Source organism: Oryzias latipes, chromosome 23 (assembly GCF_053564925.1).
Source record: "Oryzias latipes strain Hd-rR chromosome 23, Olatipes_Hd-rR_3.1".
NCBI classification, from domain to species: Eukaryota; Metazoa; Chordata; class Actinopteri; order Beloniformes; family Adrianichthyidae; genus Oryzias; species Oryzias latipes.
In genome coordinates this window covers 27,152,602-27,164,755 of record NC_136259.1, presented here as the reverse complement: position 1 = coordinate 27,164,755, position 12,154 = coordinate 27,152,602, and the positions used below count along the sequence as shown (strand labels likewise).

At 43.5% G+C, this 12,154-nt stretch overlaps 1 long non-coding RNA gene across 1 annotated transcript; it reads right to left on the bottom strand.

Moving 5' to 3' along the window:
* Positions 1-1,735: 1,735 nt before the first annotated feature.
* On the bottom strand, positions 1,736-5,711 carry LOC144989352 (uncharacterized). The gene is made up of 2 exons (XR_013653496.1): positions 1,914-5,711; positions 1,736-1,838 (listed from the first exon to the last, which is right to left on the bottom strand). It is a non-coding gene; the product is annotated as an uncharacterized LOC144989352 (long non-coding RNA).
* Between the last annotated feature and the right edge of the window lie 6,443 nt (positions 5,712-12,154).

Sequence of the window (12,154 nt, the reverse complement as noted above, 5' to 3'; positions counted from 1 at the left end):
ATCTTTGAATTTCAAAGGATTTCCAGTAAAAACTGCGGGCTCAGGTGTTGGAAGACGATTAGCACTTATGGCTTCTGCTAAAATACTAACAAAGTTTGCACTGTCTTGCATATGAGTCGTGGTTGTTAGGGGTGTCGTCATTTGGTATGTGATTGCTTGTGGAATAAATGGAGGACTTGAGGCATCAAGTGTTTGAATAGGGGCTGGAAAAGACTTAGGAATCACAGGAGGTTTTGGTGTTTGAAGCATTATTGGTGAATTTGTCAAAGGAAAATTTTGAGAAGTTCTTACTCTTTCAGTGTTACCTTGTATGAGGGAAACTTCTGCTTGGTCGTAGACTTCTACTCTAGCTTTAGCAGCATTTAGCTTTTTGACTTCTTCGAGTCGTTTTCTACGTTTGTCTTGTATAGCCTGAAGTCTAGCTTGTTTCTCTGATTCAAACTGAACAAGACGCTCTTTATCTTCAGCCTCGAGCCTTTGAAGTTCAACTGCTTCCTTTTCTTGTTCCTCCAACACTGCCAAAACCTCTTGACATGCAGCAGCTTCTGCAGCAGCTTCTCTTCTTTTAGCTGATTGGACACTTGAGTGAAAAGAATCACACTTTGACCGATCAGACATCGACTGAGATGATGAAACTGTTGAATTTAAGATTGATCCAACATCTGGCCAAGGTTCCTCATCTTCATCTGCTGGTGACCCTTGAAGCTGTCTTTTAGCTTTTTGGATAATAAATCTTGACAGTGACATACAGGTATCAACCTTGCGCCGCAGGTCTGACTCGGGCGCACATACTTGGCGCAGCTCATCGTACATTCCCTGTACAGCAGAAGAGGTAACTTGAAGGTCCTCAATTATTTCATTTAGCTCCTCCTTGGAAACTTTATCTGATAACATTTCTTTACTGATTCTTGCATGATATCTCCACTTTTCATATGTCATTTTGTACTTGCGTTCCATTGTTTTCAGTTTTTCTTTTTGGAGTTCTTCTCCCTTTTCAGTCAAGCTTCGAATTCTTTCACTTCTTCGTAGTGTTTTTGCTTCTTCTTCAGGAGTAAGGTGAACATTTTCAACTTGGGCAGATGGCTCAGCTTGCTCCTCTTGCTTGTGTGTTTGTGCATGTGACATCTTATCAAGTGAGTAAGTGTGCAAATATTTAGGAATATATATTTTAGACAATATTTTTAACTTGTTTAAATTTTCAAATGTAATAAGCTTATCTAAACATGAAAGTCAAATGATCTGTCACTAAATTAAATAAATGAAATTTAAAAACACTTCAAGCCTAAATTGCAATGGAAAAACATTTAAAATAACAATAATAATACTGATGAACTGTAATATTAACTTTGCTTTCAAATATTTTAACCCCTTAAATGAACTTTTTTTTTTTTTCTTTTTAAATAAGTCACAAAAACATTTTCTTGATATGTAACAATATAGTAGAAACGCCTTAGAATTCCAAAGATAACAAATAACTTTTTTCCTTAGCTGCAACCTTTAAATCCCCTTTTTACACTATTTCTTTACTTTTTGGAAATTAACTTTCTGGGATTCAATGGACCAGCTGCGCTTCCGACAGTCTTTTCATCTGCTTGCCTGCATGCGGTAAGGAAATGGGCGTCGGCTTCCTCGTGGCTCTCGGCTCTGCTTAGCGGGCTTCACGCTGCAGTCTCCTGTCTCCTCCCCGTGTGGAGCAGAGGAGTTTTCACTGTGACTCTTCTCATGACAACACAGGTCGGGTTACAACGGGCGTTTATTTGCACTTCTGCAGGTCATCACACTTTTTGTGGGACATTGCGTGCCTTCGCTTTCATTACGCCTTCATTACGCCGTGAAAACTATAACAAAACATTATACACGTTTCAGGAGAAATGAACAATACAAAATAACACAAAAACAAGCATAACAAATACCTCGTTTCCGCTTGTCAAGAAAAAGAGTCTCTTTGAGTCCAAGGTAATCTTTTTTGCAGCTCTTTCTCCCAGCTTGAACTCCTATTGCTGCAACCTCGTGAGCAAAAAGACGTGCTCACCTGCGGCCAACATAAAAGGCCCAAATTCTCGCGAGAATAATCCTATTCTTCTGAACATAATTCAAACAAAATTCACTGTACACTCCGAAGAAATAAAATTAAATCAGCAATTATTAACATTTCACAACCCATGAACTTCAATAAAATATATAAATTTAAACTGCATTTACATCAGTTATTAGAAATGTAAATCATCTTAAACATAAAGCAATAACATGGTTGGAAGGAAAAGGTTTTGTTTCACGTGTCTTTTTGCCTGGTTAGCAGTATGCATGCAGGGGAGGGGCTTAGAACGCACAGGGCCCATGGCTCAGGACACGCAGGGCCCATGAGGCCGACGCGTGCTCCTCGGTAAGACAGTGTGAAGAAAACAGCCACCTTTTGTCTCTCACTTCACTTTTACGCCTGTCCAGCCAAGTTGTAGCTGTTGTGGTGTGCATAGAGCCTGATGAAGGCAGAATTTGCCGAAACGCGTAGCGAGCACACTTTATTCTAATTTTGTATTGTTTATTTATTTATTTTTTTACATTTTTGTGAATAAAAACACTCATTTAAGTGGTTGTCCCGCTTTTTTCTTTTTTCAAAGTTTGCAAGTTTTTCTATTTTTGATTACATTCTTGCCTGGTGGAAAAACCGTAACACCTGCCATGCACTTCTACGACGGAGAGGAGGATGGAGGTGCTTGGACCACGGTGCGCTACGGGAGGAGACACTACAGAAATCCCCGTGCGCTCAGCTTTAATTACCGGGGCCGACCGGACCATAGGATGGACCGTGCATTTCCCGTCTCCGGCTGGAAGAGGGCGCCAAGGTTCCCAAATTTTGGCTGGAGTAGGGCTTCACCTTCAAATCCTAACTGGCCTGCGCCTCCTATGTACGACGGGTCCCGGCCTTATTTTCCACAGCCCCGCTCTTATGCAGCAGCGGTCCGGGGCTCACCTACCAGACGAGCGACAAGATTTGGACCCCCAGCAGATGTTAGGCAGGACCTCCGGCGACCTGCAGATGAAAGACTTGGACAGCTTATCCGCAAATTACATGCTGTAATTAAGATGGTGCATCACTTACAAAACGTGACCATCACGCCGGACAGACCAGAACCTCTGATGATCGCTCGCATAGTGGACTCATTAACCTCACTGATTAAACCCGCTGATCCCACGGATGATGTGTTAGACCTCATTGAGGGCAACGCAAAAAACTGGGGACAGAACACACTGCAGATCCTCCAGGATCACTACCAAAAGAGGCTGGAGAAACTTTTACAGGATCTCCCCGGTGATTTAACCCGAGATTGGAGGGAAGCCTTCATCGTGGCGACACGATGGGCTTGCAGAAATCTACCTCGGATCACGCAGGATGTTCTCGATCAGGCAGAGGCCCTGATCATCACCTGCAGATCAGACTCGGAGCGGCGAAGTCCAGCGGCTACGACACCACCCCCGGCAGGGTCTGATAGCCGCCGGGGGCCGCGCACATCAGGAGGAAGAAAAAAGAGGACCCGTCAACCTGAGCGGGTCTCCATGAGCATTCAAGCTGAATGTTACGAGGCCACAAACCGATCAGTTGGAACTATGACGGACATGAGACCAGCTTGGCCTCCAGATGCAGTTCCAGCAGCCGCTCCCGAGAAGCAGCGTGGACCGCGAACGGCGACCCGCCGCAACCCCTTCGTGGCGCGTGAGGAATTTCTCCCTCAGATTGTGGGGATAACTTCACCCTCTGCTCCCAGACCGGCAGCACGGGCGCCACCTTCCCGAATTTCAGCACTGGACAGCTCCCAGGAGGAGGAAAGCTCCGATAGAGAGGAGAACCGCGGCGGGGAGGTTCTTCACGAGGAGGAGGAGGAGTTCGATAATGAATACGACAGCGAGGAAGATGGGGATGAGGCGGACACGGACGCTGACCCCCCAGCTTCAGGTAGTTCGGGGCTGGATCATATTTCGGACAGCCCGGGTGTGACAGAATGCCAGGAGGACAGCGCATCTCCAGCTTCAGCGGAGGAACGCTGTATTACAGGGCTGGAGCTAGCAGGTGACGGTGCTGAGCCACCAGTAGCCCGTGTTGACTTACCTGCCCCAGAGCGGCAGGTTTTCAAGGTAAAGCGTCACCCTGAAACAAACAGAAAATTGATTGACTGGTTTCTGGAAGTGGAGAAAAGGTGTCTTATTGTTGGTGACTCAAATTTATCCAGAACCTGAATATTCCATCCCAGATCTACAGATTGAGAGTTATCCAGGTGCTAATTTTCGCCACATGCAGGCTTTATTTGAGATAGCCCACGTTCCGTGGGATTTGGTGGTTCAGAATGTGGTCATTGCAGCCGGCATTAACGCCAAAGGTCAGAACATTAAAGAAACTGCAGTTAAACAGCTCCAGCGGGCTCTGAAGATGGCTAAACACAGATTTCCATCTGCTGTCATCTGGGTTCCCTTGGTTAATTTTTCTGGTAACTTATCTGCAATGGAGCAGAACAACATGAAACTACTAAATCAGCATATTAAAAAAAATATGAGACACATCCCCCTGCTGGAGGACTCGCATTTTGCAACAGAAAAAGATGCAATTCACTGGACCGAGGACACGGCCAGAGCAATGTTGGAACATTGGAGGTATTTTTTAAAGTGGAATACCCACTAAGTCCATTCAGGGTAGAGTGTGTAAGGGGGCAGCCCTTTATGGCCCCACAATATCATGGTTTTGACTGAAAAGTGATGCCCTGACAGAACAACAAGGTGACCTCCTCAAAAACGGCTTAACTTTTATTTCCATAGATAACTTTTTTAAAAAATCAGACCCAAAACACAAGACTGTATTAATCACGTTTCCTGTTCTTTGTGGGATTAACATTTGGTGGGACAAACCGAAACTTTTGTTAGCACAAGAAAGTGACAACATAAATATAATATTGCTCATAATGGATAGGTGCATAACCCACTGGTGGAGCATTTTCTCATGACCCAGGGTTTTTCTTTATGGTGAACAGTGTGAGAGATTTTGTTATCATTGTTACTGTTATTATGGCTATTGTTCTTATGGTTCTTATTACTGTTTTATGATGATTATTATTATTACTTTAACCCTACCCCTGGTCCTGTTTCTAACCCTAACCTTTAGTTTAATCTGAACCCTAATCCCAACCCTTAATCAGTTATTAGAAATTTAAATAATCTTAAACATAAAGCAATAACATGGTTGGAAGGAAAAGGTTTTGTTTCACGTGTCTTTTTGCCTGGTTAGCAGTATGCATGCAGGGGAGGGGCTTAGAACGCACAGGGCCCATGGCTCAGGACACGCAGGGCCCATGACGCCGACGCGTGCTCCTTGGTAAGACAGTGTGAAGAAAACAGCCACCTTTTGTCTCTCACTTCACTTTTACGCCTGTCCAGCCAAGTTGTAGCTGTTGTGGTGTGCATAGAGCCTGATGAAGGCAGAATTTGCCGAAACGCGTAGCGAGCACACTTTATTCTAATTTTGTATTGTTTATTTATTTATTTTTTTACATTTTTGTGAATAAAAACACTCATTTAAGTGGTTGTCCCGCTTTTTTCTTTTTTTCTTTTTTCAAAGTTTGCAAGTTTTTCTATTTTTGATTACATTCTTGCCTGGTGGAAAACCGTAACACCTGCCATGCACTTCTACGACGGAGAGGAAGATGGAGGTGCTTGGACCACGGTGCGCTACGGGAGGAGACACTACAGAAATCCCCGTGCGCTAAGCTTTAATTACCGGGGCCGAGCGGACCATAGGATGGACCGTGCATTTCCCGTCTCCGGCTGGAAGAGGGCGCCAAGGTTCCCAAATTTTGGCTGGAGTAGGGCTTCACCTTCAAATCCTAACCCTAACCCTAACCCTACCCTAACCCTAACCCTAACCCCTAACCCTAACCCCTAACCCTTACCCTAACCCTTTTTTCTCAGACATGATGTTTTGGACTATACATACCTTCCAAGTCACCTAATCCTGAACCTAACCTCAGTGAAGAAGTAAGAAAAACCTATTCTGAGAGGATTTAAATGCATTACTCTGGGCAACAAGTGATACCAGGAGGAGCCTGAAAAATATCCTGCAAAGAAAAGACAAGGCTACTTACCTGAGGAAATAGAGGAAATGTTCCTGCAAAGAAAAAAGAAGAGGAGACAAAATTGAAAATACAAGTTATCCAGGACGATGAGAGCCTAATTTTTGAATATGTATGTTAGAGTTCTACAAAGCGAAATGAACTTGCTTTCACCCGCGAGACATCTCTCTTACACAGCTACGTTATTAGCCCAACCACACATCACAATCGCTCGGTGCAACATTCTCAACCCAGCAACATTGCTACCTCTCCCAAAAGATGGCGAGCCACACAATTGCCTAGAAGCAACCGACGAGTTACAGTTACCACGTCCAGACTTAACTGACACCCCTTTAACAACCGGCATGACTTGGTTTGTTGACGGTTCTTGCTCAAAAACGGAAATGGGAAAAAACCAAACTGGTTACGCTGTTGTCCAGTTACCTAAAACAATCATTGAAGCAGCTCAGCTCCCTCCTAGCATGTCAGCACAAGCAGCTGAAATTATAGCGTTAACCAGAGCATGTGAATTAGCCAAAGGAAAAGACCTTACAGTGTACACAGACAGACAGTATGCTTTTTCCACACTTTTTTATTTTGCCAAACAATGGGAACGCAGAGGAATGAAAACTTCCACAGGCAAACCCATCACCGACGCACAACTTTTACTTAACCTCTTACAAGCCATAAAGGCCCCATCAAGGTTAGCAGTTTGTAAATGTGCCGCACACACTGCAAACATGGACACAATCTCAATAGGGAACAGGCTTGCTGATAAAATTGCAAAACAAGCGGCGGGAGGACACCACAACACAGGAACATACTCTGCAGAAACAGAAAACACACAACTCCTAGACACTAGCATCCTGCATGACATGCAAAGCTCAGCTCCACTGCAGGAAAAGAAATTGTGGTTATCAAAAGGAGCAGAAATAACTGAAAAACAAATTTATGAACTGCATGGTAAACCTATACTCCCGAAATCATTGTTCAAAGCAGCGGCAGTTGCGACACATGGGCCATGCCATGTGTCGACAGGAGGAATGACAGTGCTCATACAAAGTAACTTTACAGCATTTGGCCTACAATCGTACTTAAAAAGGTTTTGTACAACATGCCCTACCTGTATACGGAATAACCCACAGGGTAATATGCGACCAAAGCGGGGAACTTTTCCTAAGCCATCCTACCCTTTCCAGGTATTACACATGGATTTCATTGAACTTACGGCAAGTGGCCCCTATAAGTACTGCCTTGTGCTAATAGACGCATTCTCAAAGTGGGTAGAAATAATCCCTACCAAAAAAGCAGACGCGATCTCAGTAGCAAAAGGTATCTGTAAAACCATCATTCCCAATTATGGAATACCAGAAATTATATATAGTGATAATGGAGCCCATTTTGTTAACACCATCATCCAAAACATGGTCGCCAGCCTAAAAATGACGTTGAAAAATCACTGTGCATACCACCCACAAAGTGCAGGACTTGTGGAACGCACAAATGGAACAGTAAAAAGCAGACTAAAAAAATGCATGGAAACAACAGGAAGACCATGGCCAGAGTGTTTAGATCTAGTAAAACTATACATGAGAATCACACCTACATCCGATGGCCTGACACCCTTTGAAATAGTCTATGGTAGGCCCTATAGGTGACCTATAGTAGCCACAGACTTACAAAAAGCAAATGAAGAACAAACAATAGCAGATTTTATCATAAGAATGATAAACCAGAAGGAGGTGTCCAATGCAAATTTACTGCCATCTGACTCTTTATCTCCACAGGAAAGCTCACCAGTGAAACCAGGCGACTGGGTGTTCATCAAGGTCCTAAAAAGGAAGAACTGGGCCAGCCCACGGTGGGAGGGACCATACCAAGTCCTCCTAACAACACCCACGGCAGTAAAAATAGCTGAACGCCCCAGCTGGATACATCTCAGTCACTGTAAGTTGCAGCGTGCACCAGAGGCCTAAAGGAGGCTGTTGTGGTGAAGTCTGACTACAAAGGGGTTCCGTCTTTTAGTGTCGTCTCAATCGTCAGCGAAGAAACCAGCCGAACCCAACATCCATTAGAACCTGGATCTTTGAAGTGACTCTGCAACCTAGCAGCATGGAAGGCCCACTGCTGGGAGACCGCAGCAGGTGGGTGCGGAGCTGCGCTGTGACTGTAGCATGTCTTCTAGTCGCACTGACTTTCCTAGCAATGGAGAAACCAGGAGAAGGCGGTATCAACCTCGTCCACCGCTCATGGGATCTGTATGAAAAGACAACTCACCTAAATATTGCCACCCATGATCATTCCTACAGTACCAATCTCTGGTGGCAACTGATGAACAGAAGTGCACACGACAGCAACATCACCAGCTGTTATGTGTGTACTTTCATGCCGTATGCTTCCCACAATACAGGTCTCCGTCCAGGCAATATCACCAGAAGACAACAAGATTGCCTGTATGAACTTAGCACACACCCTGGCTACAACCGAACTAACAGGAGGACATTCAACTCCTGGAGCAAAAGGAATTACTCTGAGCGGTTTTGGGTTCCTCCCAATAACCCCCGTGGACCATGTGGCCCAATGAGAGACCTGTTGCCACTACCACAAGACCCCATTAAGCTCCCGGAGGTGATATCTTTGGTGAGCATGAAGCCTGGCTCACTTGGACGTTGTGTATACAACAATGGCACAGTGAAAGTGGGAATGGTGCCCTGGCATCTGTGTAACGTTACCTTGACCTTCTGTGACTACAATCTTACAGTTCGGTCTAACTACTCAGCTTGTATGCAGAAAGCCAACAGGATCAGAGGAAGCTGTGGATTATTCCTGATCAAACGGACATTTGACATAACAAACCAGACCAAAGGTAGGCAAAACCTAGCAGGTTGCAGTACCATAGTGCCTGGGGACCGAGGATCCAGGGTCCTAGCTGATTGGTACTTCCTGTGCGGACACACTGCCTATGCATCCCTTCCTCCAAACTGGGGAGGCCTTTGTGCTCTGGTCCCCCTGGTTCCACCTGTGTTCTTCATGAACAGAACTGTCCGAACACCCCACCCCGCACGACGGAAACGTGCTGCACCGGAGTTCCACATGAATGCCCTACAAATGACTACCACTACTGGAGTCCCATGGGAGTTCCCCATCTGGGGTGGAGGAGCAAAATTCGGACAATCACTCCTTCCATGGATCGGAGTGGGAGAAATAAGAGACCACATCGAGATCAACAGGTACGCATTGCTGAGACTCCTTAACACCACCTACAAGTTTTCCAATGCATCAGCAGCAGAGATGTCGGCCATAAGAACTATGGTTCTGCAAAATCGACTCGTGCTCGACCTCCTAACTGCATCATCAGGAGGTGTGTGCAAAATGGTTGGAGACACCTGCTGCACTTTCATCCCGGACGGCACCAGTGATGGACAGGACATTTCTACCGCACTGCACGACTTAGCAGAGCTGCAAGCCTATGTTAAGTCTGCGACTCCTGGCGCCAGTCCCACCAGTGACATCTGGTCCTGGCTGACCACAGGCCCATGGTGGCACCTCCTGCTGAAATTATTGACCCCTATACTCATCATTTTGTGCCTATTTTGTCTTTTTACAACATGCGCCCTGCCTTGTGTCATGTCCATGATCGCAAAGGCTACCACGCAGGTAGCCTTTGGAATTTCTTGAATTCTTTAAAAAAGAGTGGGCAACCTTCTTAGACTTCAACAATACTCCAGACATCCCACCGTGCGTTCTTTGGGAAACAGCAAAGGAAGTCATGAGAGGGAAAATCATTTCTTATTCAACGCACAAAAAACGCAAAGAGAAAGCAGATTTATTAGAATTAGAAAATAAAATCAAAACCCTGGAGACTGCTTATGCTGCTTCTGCACAGGAACGCATTCTGGGAGATCTGAAAAATTTAAAGCTGCAGTTAAATGACATCATCAATAAACAAACACAATTTCAAATACAAAGGCTACGACTTGAAAGATTTGAAAACTCTAATAAATCTGGCAAATTTCTGGCTAATCAGCTTAAAATTAACAGAGAAAAATCATCAATCACCTCTATTATGGACCAAACAGGAAATGTCACCCATGACCCGGTCAAAATTAATAACGCATTTGAAAACTTTTATAAAAACCTGTACACACCGCAGATCAATCCGTCAGAGCAAAGTATTGACTCATTTCTTAATAATGTAAACCTACCCAGGCTAAATGAGGATCAAATCACAAACTTAGACTCTCCGCTCTCGCTGTCTGAACTTCATGAAGCTCTGTTACTTATGCCCAATGGTAAAGCACCAGGGCCTGACGGCTTTCCTGCTGAGTTTTATAAAGAATTCTGGGAACAACTGGCACCAACATTTTATAAAACTGTCACATCTATTAATGAGAGCCAATCAATGCCACCTAACATGAATTCAGCCAACATAATTCTTCTTCTGAAACCAGACAAAGATCCCACTAGTCCTTCAAGCTATCGCCCTATTTCTCTAATCAATGCAGATGTAAAAATTATCTGCAAAGCACTAGCACAGAGAATAGAAAAAATCACTCCTCACATAATTCACTTCGACCAGACTGGATTCATCAAAGGCAGACACTCGGATGATAATGTCCGTAGACTAGTTAATATAATAGACTTTGCCACCATTAAAAACCAGGAAATGACGGTACTATCGCTGGATGCTGAAAAAGCCTTTGACAGAGTTAATTGGAAGTTCCTTATTGCTGCCCTCCAGAAGTTTGGTTTTGGAGAAGCATTCATCAATTGGATCAAAATATTATATCACAACCCCAATGCATCAGTTAGAACTAATAAACAGACTTCAAACAGGTTTTTTCTTGGAAGAGGAACCAGACAGGGCTGCCCACTCTCTCCTTCTCTTTTTGCTATATTCATTGAGCCTTTAGCTGCAGCAATAAGACAGAATGAGAGCATTATAGGAATAAAAACCAAACACAGCCATCATAAAATTAGTCTTTATGCGGATGACATATTACTGTTTTTAAGGAATTTACATTCTGTAAATGAAACAGCAATGATCATAAATGAATTCTCCTCCATATCAGACTATTCCATTAATTGGAATAAGTCTGTTTTATTACCACTCAACAGGAATATGGAACAAAGACTCACAATTCCAGTTAAAACAGGAAATATCAAATATCTGGGTATCTACTTTTCCCCCAAACTATCAGAACTGGTGCAGCTAAACCACACCCCATTACTGAAAAGCATACAGGACGATCTAACACGCTGGACCAACCTGCCTTTGTCCCTTATGGGCAAGGTAGCCACGGTTAAAATGAAAATCTTACCCAAGGTTAATTATCTCTTCTCAATGATTCCCACACAACCGCCATTAAAATGGTTCAAAACATTAGACTCATCCATATCAAGCTTTCTATGGAACAACAAACCTGCAAGAATTAGTCTAAAAACTTTAAAATCTGCAAAAAACTGTGGAGGATTAGAATTACCTAACTTCCACAAATACTTTCTTGCAAATAGATTACAATACATCTTAAAATGGTTAAAAAATAATCCAGAAACCAACTCATGGTTAGACTTGGAACAGGCGTTATGTGGAAAGATCAACCTGTCACAGCTACCATTTATTAGCCAAACAGTTAAAAAACAGGATTGTTTCAAAAGCATTAATATAAATGCCACCTTAACAGCCTGGTGGGAATTTCTCAAAATATCAAAATCATCAATTCAACCGTGCAAAATGACACCCATCTGGAACAACCCGGACATCCTTATTAACAAAAAAATGATTCACTTCCCAGCTTGGCAAGCAGGGGGCATAAAACAACTAGAGCACGTAATTATTGATAGAAGATTCATAACCCCCCAGGAACTTCAAGACAAACATGGAATAAATATCTTCTTGGAATATCAGCAACTTAAATCAAGTATTACTAAAAAGTATAAAATTAAAGACGACGATTTAAAGCTACCAGATGTAGTTACCACTCTGATTAATTTTTCAATGAATAGAACTCTCTCCAAAATATACAAACTTTTATGTAATTTAGATAACAATATTGCCCTTC